At 41.6% G+C, this 13,028-nt stretch overlaps 1 protein-coding gene across 1 annotated transcript in view; it reads right to left on the reverse strand.

The window, feature by feature from the left end:
• The window catches only part of PTGFR (prostaglandin F receptor), a 54,133-nt gene extending 48,283 nt beyond the window's left edge, over window positions 1–5,850 (reverse strand). The window contains exons 1-2 of the mRNA XM_084755777.1: window positions 5,757–5,850; window positions 5,578–5,627 (exon numbers count right to left, since the gene is read on the reverse strand). The gene's annotated coding sequence lies outside the window, so the exon portion shown is untranslated. The remainder of the gene's footprint in view (window positions 1–5,577; window positions 5,628–5,756) is intronic.
• Between the last annotated feature and the right edge of the window lie 7,178 nt (window positions 5,851–13,028).

Consider the following 13,028-nt stretch of genomic DNA (forward strand, 5'->3'; position numbering starts at 1 on the left):
CTTGACAAAATAGTGCACATTATGTCCATGTGCTAAAGAACACCACTGTACCTCATAAATCTCTACAACTGTTATTACCTTTTTACTAAAAATAAAAGAAAGCCAGACATGACGGCACATGCCTGTAATCCCAGCACTGGTGAGGCAGATGCAGGGGGATTTTTATGAGTTTGAGGCCAGCCAATAAAGTGAGTCCAGGGCAGCCAGGACTACACAAAGAAACCCTCTCTTGAAAAATTAAAATAAGTAAATAAATAAATACAATTTTTAAAAAAGTCCCCTGGATGGAGAGACCTGGTGGCACTCAGAGGAAGGCTAGCAGGCTACCAAGAAGAGACTTGATACCCTATGAGCATATACAGGGGGAGGAGGTCCCCCTCAGTCACAGTCATAGGGGAGGGGAATAAGGGGAAATGGGAGAGTGGGAGGAATGGAAGGATACAAGGGAGGGGATAATGATTTAGATGTAATATGAATAAATTAATAAAATATATTTTTAAAAAAGCTAAAGTAGCCTAAAAAAAACATGGAATTCTTTTGTTTGTAGTGACGTGATATGCCCACTTGTTTCTGTCATCTGTGCTGATCGTGTTTTGAAGTTAACAAGGCATATGCCCACCTTACTATGTCGAGAACTTTCTTTCTTTCTTTCTTTCTTTCTTTCTTTCTTTCTTTCTATTTATTTCGTTGATTTCTGGTTTTTCAAAGATGGGGTTTCTTTGTGTAATCCTAGCTGTCCTGGAACTCACTCTGTAGACCAGGCTGGCCAAGAACTGTAGAGATCCACCTGCCCCTGCCACTCAGGAGCTGGGATTAAAGGCATGCGCCACCACTGCCCAGCTGAGAATAGTGTTTATTGAAAGCTATTTTCCTGAAATGACAAGATGATCACAAAATTAGTTCTAGGTGACTTAAAAATCATTTTTTTCTTGCTAAGTGTAGAGTTTGCAATGGCTGTGAAAGCAACTATGACTAATATTTTTCTCCTGCCTTTACTTTGGCTAAATCTGTCTTGGTTTTACTTTTCATTTGTTTGTGTTTTCTTAAATATACCAGATAGGCTCCAGATTTCAAGTGTTCCTCACTCCACAGACATAGCTAACTAACTCTTGCATCAATGTCATATGTTCTCATAAACCTCAGTGTCTCCAAGATGTCTGTTCTGGCCTTAGTTACCGTTAGTAACCAGCTCTCAGAAGCCCTAACACTGTACAGAACAGCAACCAGCTGCTGCCCTCCCCTTCACTAATACACCAGACGGCTGGTCAGCATTGCTAGCAGTTATTAGTGTGTCTCCTCTACGATGCAATCCCTGTCAAAGTTTGTTGTTGTGGCTGCTACAACAAATTACCACAAGCTCGGTGTATTAAAAAAAAAATCAGTGTGTTCACTCTCAGTTCTGTAAATCAAAAACCCAGGCTTATTGTGTAAATGTCGCGGTTGGGGCAGGAGGGCTGTGAATGGGAAATTACAAAAACGTGGGTTTAAAAAGTGCACTCCACTGTTCAAGCTCTGTAATCACCCACCTCTTCACGTGTCACCGACAATGAGCTCCACGGCGCTGTTGTTAAGAGTTAGGTATGTGATACGCGATGCATGATGCGCAGACCACAGATGGCACAGATACCCTAAGGGATTCTTGAGCAGAGCTAGCCATGCATGAGGCATGAAGTACACCTCCCTGGAGGCAGCAAGACATAAGCATCCATGCCTGGGAAACTGTGGGCGGTGATAAGCACACTCCCATTTACGGTCCTAGCGCTGGTCTGTTAGAACAGACGTTTACCGTTCACAGCAGCCTATAGTCCTGTTTCTAGTAACAGTTCTTATGAAATAATTTTACATTTACTGATTTTTTTAAAAAGGCTAAGTTAATCAACGTTAATGGTCCTTTTGTAGTGTCTCATCTGGCCACCTCACCAAGCATAGCCACTGTCATATTCTCCCCCAAAAATTCGGCCTTGGATATCAGTAGCACAGCAAGTTGGCCCTCTGCTTCAAGGTGCTATTTAATCTCTTCCCCTGTCGTTAACAAAGCAACAGTGGCCGCACCTTGTTAGATGAGGGCTTCTCTACTTCTCCAGCTCATCCATCAGACATTTAGAAATTGTCATACACTGTTGCACCCCTGAAAACTCTGGACAGTCTCAGTTTTCTTACGAAAACTTTGTCAACAGCGCGCCCGGACTGTCTGAAGTAATCGGCATGGGTGTGAGCACTCACTGGGTGCCGGAACTCTGGTCCAAGGGCTTCCCATGTGTTACCTCACCAGTGCATTGACTTGCTGGCTGGCCACAGTAGGCATGGACTCTAATTTTCTCACTGTGCAGGTGAGAAAAGTGAGATTCCTGGAGGATGAGACACGTGTTCAGAGTCTCACAGATAGACAATGGGGCACTGAGGGCAAAGTCAACCCTGAGAACCCACAGTCCAATGCACAGCCTGATTCTGTAGCTTGAGTCCACAGCGAAGACCAGAGGAAGCTGGAACATATTTCCTGTGGGCACTTCACTCTAGCCAAACTGAGAAAGGAAATACATTCACAACTGTAGAGATCAATGTAGTCTTTGTCACCAGAAAAATGTGTTCCTTTTCCTCTGTGTTCCTTTTAAATTATCAACGATTTGTATTTGAGCCCAGCATTTTTAAGGTACCTACCAGCTTGCTTCTATGTTATGCATGAAATGCAGTTTTCTCTCCTGAGGAATGCATGAATTAGGACACTAACATGACCTTTGCCCCAAGTCTGACATCACGCTCAGCAGACATAGTCTCATTCCTGGTTAAACCAGAGTGAGGTTTACAAATAACACACATAAAAGTATTAAGCACTAAAGCCCTACCTTAACAAGCCAGATTACTGAGGATGAATCCCCACTTTATGACACATAACAGCTTTTATATATTGATAACATTTTCTCACCTTGTAATTTTGTTTATTTTACATATAAATGTATTTTTATGGGCTAGATAAATAGTTGAACACAGTGAGTGGTACACACCTGTGGTCCAGCTGTCCAGGAGGCTGAGGCACAAGCATGACAACATTACAGCCAGTCTAAGCAGCTTACTGGGGTCACGTTTCAAAAACGTAATATGCATCAATGGGAGGGTACTTTTCCAGCATTCACCACTAAATTCTATGGACAAGTTTTGGTGATCGAGCCCTAAATTAATATAAACAAGGCCAAGTGTTCAACTCCAGTACTACAAAACACAGCTGAATGGACGGGTGGATTAATAGTTTATACATGTATATATTTTACATATACTCTTCTATAAGCTTTTTTCAGTTTTAAATCAGTTTGTTTCCATAAAAACTTTCTAACTATACTAATCCAGGCTTTTGTAAACTGAAAACAAACATAATACATATGCCTTTGACAAGTCTTATTGTAATTCTGTTTTATGGCCTTTAAAAGTTGGTTCAACAACTTAATTATTTATATCATCTGAAGTAGACAAACAAACAGCAAGACATTTAAATCCTATTAGTGTCACGCCTACTTAAATCCCTGGGCTGCTCGAGCAGAAAACACATCTACAAGGCTGTGTTTCACAGCGGCCAGCTATATCTGCACCTCCGCCTCTTGCTTATGATCTGGGAGGCATGATAAAGGATTCCATTAGCTCCTGAGGCATTTGTATTTCCCAACATGAGAAATCTCAGTATGTGAGATCTGGTATGTAAAAAGAATAAAATGTTTTCATTGCAGAAGACTAAATAGCTACACATGTATGAGCAGACGTGCATGCATACTCACAGGCACACATGTGCGCGTGCACACGTGCACACACACACACACACACACACACACACACACACACATACCACCCAGACTCTTTCTCCCACTATTTTATAGGCCACTCTTCCACCAATAGTCTGCAAGTAAGTGCCAAAGCTTTGACTCTCAGAGTCTTCACGATCCTGAGTCCAGGTCCACAGGCCTTCACCCACACCTATCAGGTCGTGAAATATCTTGATTTCATTTCTGCGTCCCTCATTATGAAGAGTAAATAAGTTTTGTACATATTGCAGCAATAGTTCAATAAATGTGCACTGTTGTCGCTTCAGTCAACAATAGCAGGTGATCTGCTGCTTTGCCAAATACACGTACGTAAATATGTTGCCTCTCCTGGTCCCTCTGTTATTAAATAGCATGAGGTCTTCAAGCTATCTGGAGGACAAAACACGTGCTCTTGGAGTAGTCTGCTACCCAGTAAAAAAGATGGCAACTGTAAATACTCCATCCCTACGGAAAATGCAAGTGTTCATTAGAACGGCAAAGGTGACTCTTCACAGCTTATCCTACGAATGATGTGACTGCATATGGACACAGCTGTAGCATTTCTCTCTGTAAAACGTGAGTGTATATATATATACTCACTCACATATATGATATATGACATATATGATATATATATATATATCATATTTTCTCTAGAGTTCAAAAGGAATGTGATTAAATAGAAAGAACTATTTAACAGCTTTGGTGAAACAAACATTTCAAAACAACAGAATAGTTTGGGGGATTTTTAATATGATTGAATACTTGTGTGAATAAAAAAAGTCGACGTATGCAGTTCAACCTTGAAAATGTTTTATTTTACAGTCTCTTATAAACTAAGTTAAAAGCAGGCTTTGTATTTGTGTGTGAGCAAGTTTGAGTGCTCAGATGGGTGGATCAGCTGTCAGCCACAGGTTACACCCAATGGCTGAAATGAATTCATTTTCTTCTAAAGCCTGAGTAACAGTCACTGACGAGATCGCTCGCTGCTGCTGGCTGTGACTGTGCTATTCCTCTGCTTTAGCCGCGTTCTCTTTCTATAAGCCTACGGGACACATTGTATGGTTCGTCACACTGAAAACTCATCTTGGCATTTTTTTATGAAGCAAAGATAACTTAATACAAGCAGAAACATAGATTTTACATCTCTACCAGAAAATAGATAATATATAGAAGTCATGCTCCTATGTACCAGCATCATTCTAACACCCAGAAAAGCAAATGAGGAAATTCAGAGGAGAAAAAAAAGAACTAGAAATCCAAACACCTCAGTCAAGCTGTTCCCAGCAGCTCCAGGCAGAAGCTCGTGCAAGGCCAGCCTGCCCTGGAATGGCCTTGCTCTTGCCACACACATTCTTGCAGAAAAGAAGCAAGTATTAAAATATTTTGAACTGGTTGACCAGAGGATTCCAGATAAATGCTTGAATATTACCATTATTTTCCTTATTAAAAAAAAAAACAGGAAAAATAAAATTTCCATCTAAAAATAAGTAGCCATTATTTACCAAAGGAAAATCCTAAAACTATGTATGATTTCAATTAAATGTTCTTTTTGCAGCCCCCTGGTAGTGCCAAAGGGAAGAAGTAGAAGTTTAAACTAACAGCCAGAGCATTACAGAGCAAGATGGCAGCTGAGTAAGACCTTTCGCCAATCATCTCTCCACAGAAGCATCACGTTGAAGTTACTCAAACACCAAAGTATCTTCACACAATCCAAGGAGGCTAGGCGAGTGATCCTGGCACCTGTTTTTAGAGGGAGTGGCATGACAAGATAGGAAGACTTACTCACATGACTACTCACTCTGTTCCACACACTAGCAGGACAGTTGGGAACATCACCTGCTTGAGGAGAGAAAGGAAGTTGAGTCCAGGCTTTAAATGTACAACCAATACCAGACAAGCTCTACTGAGAACCAGAGGTCGGTGTTTCTCTCAATACCCCCAAGGCCCCACCCCACCCAAACGCACCCTCTGCCCCAGCTTCACACTGGCCAGGGGAGCAAGTCCCTCTTTCTACAGAAGCACCTCTCCGCAGCTTCGGGCAGCACCGCACACCAGAGGCAGAACCTACAGCTGCTGGAGTAGAATGGACAAGTAAAAGCAGAACTTGGAACTGGGAGGGGCAGGCTGACTACAATGAAACCCAGAATCAGGCAGGATCCAGGGACACCTTGTGCCCTGGCCAGTGTTTACAAACAGTCTCTGGACCTGCCCCAGTAGGAAAGTCTCGTGTTTCACCCTGTACACCCCCAGCTGTGGAATGGGCCTGGGGCACATACCCAAGATTGTGCAGGTTCCTGAAGCCATGAGACTCAGAAGCAGCCAAGCTTCCTGTCAGCTTTACTGGCTGAGGTACTGCCCACCTTACCTATCCCTGGCCTCAGGAAGCACAGCAGATAGACCAATGTCTCCGTGAGGGAAGAAAGGAAAGGTGAGTACCAAGTCATGATACAGGAATCTCAACCCAGTCCCTCCAATAATTGAGGCAGAGAACCAGGCAGCTTCCTGGAGCCCTTGATCACAGACTCATGACTGGGTAAGACCTGTGAGCCTGCCCTGGTGAAGGTCCATGAGTGTAAATGAACCTTTTAAGAACTCCAAGTTCATTTTGAACATCATTACCAACTGCATCTTTTGGACTGATTCTTGTTTGGTACCCACTCCTTGGTTGTTACCGAACCTTGACAACACACCAATCACATACATGTAGCCAAACTTTCTTACTTACAGCACCATCTAGCACTAAGACAGCTGAAGTGACCAAAGTGTCACAAGAATTAACACAAAGCCAATGAGGACAGGAATAAATACCTCAGCAATAAGCAGCTTTGTTAACCAACATGTTCCACGGTCTGTCAAAGAATGGTGACCTCACATAGAAAATTAAGAAACCAGAAACTGGATATATTCCAAGGAGTGGAATAGCTGGGTCTTGAGGAAGCCCTATTCCCATTTTTCTGAGATAGCACCAGATAGATTTCCAAAGTGGTTGTACTAGTTTGCATTCCCACCAGCAATGAAGGAGTGTTCCTCTCTCCCCACATCCTCGCCAGCATGTGGTGTCGCTTGAATTTTTGATCTTAGCCATTCTGATGGGTGTAAGATGGAATCTCAGCACACAACAAGAAAATTTGCTCAACCATGTTCATAGCAGCCTTATTCATAATAGCCAGAACATGGAAACAGCCGAAGTGTCCCTCAATAGAAGAATGGATAAAGAAACTGTGGTACATATACACTATGGAATACTATTCAGCTATTAAAAACAAGGACTTCCCGAAATTTGTGGATAAATGGATTGAGCTAGAAATGATCATAATGAGTGAGTTAACCCAGAAGCAGAAAGACTCAAATGGTATATACTCACTTATATCTGCATACTAGCCCAAGGGGCATGTCCCACGAAAGCCTTCACTTACCAGGAAACTGAGACAGAGGAGAGGACATTCTAGTGGGATTCTAGATGAGAGAATCATGGGAGAAAGGCAAAGTAGAAGGACCCAGAGGGTCCTAGAAGCCTACAAGTAGAACATTATGATAGGCAGATTTGGGCATAGGGGTCCCGCTCAAACTAAGGCACCAGCCAAGGACAATACAGGCGGTAAACCTTAAACCCCTACCCAGATCTAGTCAATGGACGGAACACTCTCCACAGTAGAGTGGAGAATGGGATATTACTTTCTCACATACTCTGGTGCCTCACCTTTGACCATGTCCCCTGGAGGGGGAGACCTGATGGCACTCAGAGGAAGGACAGCAGGTTACCAAGAAGAGACTTGATACCTTATGAACATATAGAGGGGGAGGTAATCCCCCTCAGGAACAGTCATAGGGGAGGGGAGTAAGGGGAAAATGGGAGGGAGGGAAGAACGGGAGGATACAAGGGAAGGGATAACCATTGAGATGTAACAAGAATAAATTAATAATAAAAAAAAAATAAATAACATCTGAAAAAAATTTAAAAGAAAAAAAAAAAAAAAAAAAAAAAAAGAAACCAGAAACTGAGTCTATAGCAAACAATACGCGTGAACCCTTGAGCAGAGAGCCCCAGGTCTGTTTTAAATTACATGTGGTGGCACAAGCTTTGCCCGCACCTGCGATCGCAGAATTCAAGAGCTGTGGAAGAACTATGAAGGATGAGGCCAGCCTCACCACAGGGCAAGACCTTGTCTCAAAAACTGTCTCAAAAAACAAAACAAAACAACAACCAAAAAAAAAAACCAACAACAACTGAAATCACAGCAAGTATCTATGCCAACCACGAGGAACTACACCTAGAAATCAATAAGAAAAACTGCTGAAGTGATACAAATGCAAGGAAATTAAGCAACATCTGAAAACCAATTGATAAAAGAAGAAATTAACTAGGGAAAATTTTTAATTGTCAAAACAAATAAAAGTATTTGCCCAGACTTGTGGGACATAACAAAGACATTACTAAGAGAAAGTGGCTGAGGTTGATGAGCCAGCCAGGAGGACGGAAACACATCTATGTCCGTGGATTTCCACATGCCCACAGTGATCTGCAGTGCCATCACCACAAGAAGCCTCTATCAAAACAACAGTGATAGCATTCACAGAAGTAGAAAACCACAAATATGTACAACTAGAGCAACCTTGAGCAAAGAGGACAAAGCAGAAGACATTAAACTATCTCACTTCAAAAGTCACTAAGAGGCTTTGGTTGTCAAGAAAACATGGCACTTGCATAAAAGCAGACACATAGACTAATGGAACAGATACCGACTTAAGACATAAATTCAAGCATCTGCAGCTAGCTGTCTAGGAAAAGTGCAACAAATGCACAATGGATAAAAGACATCTGCTTCAGTACATAAGATGCCTATGATGCAGAAGATCAAACTTTACTCCTGTATCTTACAGTGTACCGTAGGACAATCCAAAGTATCATAGGTCTGCAAAGATGGAAGGAAGAAAAGAAAGAAAGAAGGAAGAAGGGAATGGAGGAAAAATAAGAAAGGGACCAAGGGAGAAAGGAAAGAAGGATGAATAAAATGAATGGAAAGAGAAAGAGGAGAGGAGAGAGGTGAGTAAAGAAAGTCAAGCCACAGTGAAAAATTCTTCAAGATGTGGTACAAGCAAAGATTTTTCATATAGGACCCCAAAAAATAAACCAAAAAAGAGTGTTATTTGGTGTTCTTCACGGCAATGAAATACCTAAATTAGCTTATGAAGAAGAAATGTTGGGTAAATTCCAGTTCATAATCTATTGGCCCATATCTTTAGGTTCATGGTGAGACAACAGATTGCCACAGACACATAATAGAAAAGAGACTTTGAAAAAAAAGTAAGGAGGAAGCCAAGGTTCCACTATCCCTCTCAAAGGTACCATCTCCTAAAATGTTCTCCATTAGGCCCCACCTCTTAGATGCTCCACCACCTCCTAGCCCCTAACTTGTACATCAACTGCTTAACACATAGGCCTAGGGATCGGATCAAAGTAAGACAGTTCTTCACATAAAGGAAACAATCAAGACTAGGAAGACAACCAGGAAAATGTGAAAAATGAAAACTACTTGGCTGACAGTATGTATGGAGCCCAAAACCGCAAAAGTTGCAAAAACAACTAAGTCTATTAAAAGGATTGACTATCTGACTATATTTTTTTAAATCCTACAAACAGCCAAAAAATATATAAACAATGCTCATTATCACTATGGGAATGCAAACCAAAATGAAAATGAGATGTCATCTCAACTGTCAGCAAAAGAGGCTGGGTATGTATCTTAGTAGCACAGCATTTGCCTGGTGTGCACAGGCCTGTGTTCTTTCCAGTACCACAAAAAAAAATTGCCAAAAAAATAAAACCCAAAAAGTGATAATAAAAGCTAATGTGGCTGCAGAGAAAGGGGTACTCTTATGCACTGTTGATAGAGCTGTAAATGGACATATGCACTGAGGGGAATGTATAGATATTCCTCAAAAGAAGCCTGATAATAAAATATTGTGTGATCCAGAGTACAATCCACTGCTGAGTATGCATCAAAGGAAATTAGGTCAGTATATTATAGAAATACATGACTTCCCTAAATGTAACAAAGCATGATTCACAACAATTAAGACAGTCAACACAGACTTCAACCATCGGACAAATGGGAGAAGATAATACAGCATACACAGAGAGAGCTGTGTGCTGTGGCTGGAGGGATGTATTTTCTCTTCTTGCAGAGGACCCAGATCCAGCTCCCAGCACCACAAGATAGCCCACAACTGCCTGTAACTCTCCAATCCCCAGGGATACAATGGCCTCTTCTGAACTCTATGGGCATCAGAGATGCATGTAGTCTGCATACATCCATTCAGGCAAAAGACTCATACACAGAAAACAAATAAAGAAATCTTTTTAAATCTTTAAAATAAAATAAAAACATAACAAACTATTACCAGCCATATATAAGACTCCTGTCATCAGCAGCAACACCCACTGGCCTAGGGGACATTATCTTCTAAGCAGTAAGTAACCCATAGCAAGGCAAACACCACAGGCTGTCATGCAACGAGACGAGAAAGAGACATATTCGATGACCACCAGCAATCCCAGCAGACACAGGGACTGTTCTTGAGCTTCACTGCAAGTTAGGTAGATATGGGTTATTTCCCAGTAAATCACACACACACACACACACACACACACACACACACACACACACACACATACACACACCACACACACACACACACACACACACACACACACACACACACACACCAAGGTAGGAGTGGATAAAGAGACAGACAAAGAAAAGCACACAAGGAGTAAGGCAGAGAAACAGAGACAAGATAGAATAAAATAAGAATATTATTTTCAAGGGGATAAAAATGTTGGACTACCCTAGTTTGATCAATAGACACTGTATATATATATATATATATATATATATATATATATATATATATATATATATATATATGCTCTAAGAAATAATTATGTATAAATGCTATGTCAGCTGAAAATTAATTCATTAAACAGTGTGAAATACTAATTGTTAAAAAACAGTCTGTGCATTAGCACTTCCTAAATCCTGTGCTCTGGCTTGTTGGTGCACTGTGATAGTGTAGCATGATGGGAGCCATCATCCTCAGCCCAGGAAGGCTGAGAGCAGACCAAACAGAGCTCTCATCTAGACTGAGATGAGACATTTTCTTCACTCTACACACTATCATTTTTAAACATCAATTGTGTTGTTAAAAGCCACTGGGAAGCAAGTCATGAGTCAGGATTCAGACTTGGGTTTTCTTGCCCAAATCTTTATTTCCTTAGCTCTCTGATGAGTAGCTTGTGGAAGGCAGCTCAACCACTGGGCTGGTAGCAGTTCCCTGCATAGCATCACTCCAATGCTCACATTCTATTTCTCACATTGGATAATGCTTATTTCACAGTAACTTGTCACATTTTATGTATGATTTTTAGCATACATACTTCAAATCAAAAGGACACCGAAACTGAGATTTCTGGCTACTACATAAATAGTGGATTTGCAGTAGCTTAGATGAAGTCAGAAAAGGTAGAGAGGTGTTCGCCTGATTGGAAACAGTTTTCTGGTTTGGAAGATGGACACAGAACAATGAGGCTCTGCATAGATCTTGCAGGTGTCATGAGTAGTGAAGCCGGAGCCAGCCTCAGTGTTCCCACCATCTCCCTAGGGGCAGCTGAGCAGGGACAGGGAGGGGTATGCGACAAGCCAGACGCTATTGTGAGTCTCCATGAGTTGACTGAGAGAGGCCCAACAGACACAAAGGAACTGGGTGTCTTGTCCTCAACTGTCCTAGGAATATCAAAGAACTCTGGGTTTGTGGGACAAACTGAGTACTGTGTTTAGTGCTATGAAGAAGCCAGATGCTTTGTGTGTGGTTTGAGCAAATGTTAAGTAATGCACAGATGCTTCATATGCATTTTATTAAAATCCAATGGCACCTTTATATTGCAAACATGTCCTCCAAAACTAGGTTTAAAGATATGTAGAGCTTGCTTTCTTTCTAATATCTATAAGCTTTATTTAACTCAAGTGAGGAAAGGAAGTTTAATTAAAACATAGCATGTGGGGTAAAATGCAGGCACCTGAATATCACTGCTCATGTTAGAAGAGTCTGGAAAAAAATAGGATGAGAGATAATAACTTAGTGCTAAAAGAAGAAATGAAAGGAAACAGGAAATAGAAAAAATAAGAATTGTCAGATTTCTAGGTTTAATGACTGCACAGACCATAGCGCAGATTAAAAAAAAAAACAAAAAACAAAAAACAAAAAAAAAACAGTCTTAATGAGTGAGAGGGATGTGAAGAAGTCTGCTTCAGACTCAGTACACTTGAAGTGTCTCTGAGGACACTCAAGTAGACGTGCCAGGCAGGAAGCTGGACCTCTGAGTGTGAAGGTCAAGGGAGGGGCTGGATGCGGAGATAGTGCTGGGAGACATCTGGACCATAGACATCACACAAAGCCATAGGAAGGGAGGAGACAGCCTTGTGAGAAAAGGCAGGATAGACACTAGGATGCTGAGTACAATCGAGACAAAGAAAGACTAACAAACACACAAAACATGTGACACTGATGAAGTGATCAAGAGCAGCGGAGGGCAGGGCTAAATGGGATTTGATTAAAGTGAATGCATATGAGGCAATAGACAGAAAACCTAAAAATGACTGGCAAGGATGATAGTACTCTGCACTCTCTGCACCTTATGTGACAGTGATGTCATCATTCACAGATGAAGAAAACAAGACCTAGAAAAGACAACTTGACCAGGGTAACAATGGCTATTAAGGGCAGGGATTTGAATTCAAACCCAAATCCCTCTGAGCCTTAAACTCATGGTTTACAACACCAACTGAGAGGCAAGCTGCAGAGCACATGCAAAAGTGTAGACCTGAGGATTCAGTAAGAGCTAAATTAGTTATCGACAATGAAGGGCATTTTAATTGCCTGAAAACACTGGTTGTCAAAGCCAGGTTCACATGACTGGATCTGAAGACCATCAACAACTCAGTCCTGACTCCTACTTTCTTAGCACGGTTGTCTCTTTGTCTCACTCTGACAGAGCCAGGCCAGGTTCTAGTCCATCCGCAGGATTCTCCATTTTCTGGCACTGCACCAAGGACGAGACCCATGTCTGTCTTCAACTGTATGGGCCCACTTGGCTATGACTACCTCAACCAGAATGATAAACCAAACCACCAACAGTGCTGCCTAGACAGCATCCACTAATGTCTTTATGTGGGATAG

Source organism: Acomys minous (assembly GCF_964271855.1).
Source record: "Acomys minous genome assembly, chromosome: 14".
Lineage (NCBI taxonomy): Eukaryota > Metazoa > Chordata > Mammalia > Rodentia > Muridae > Acomys > Acomys minous.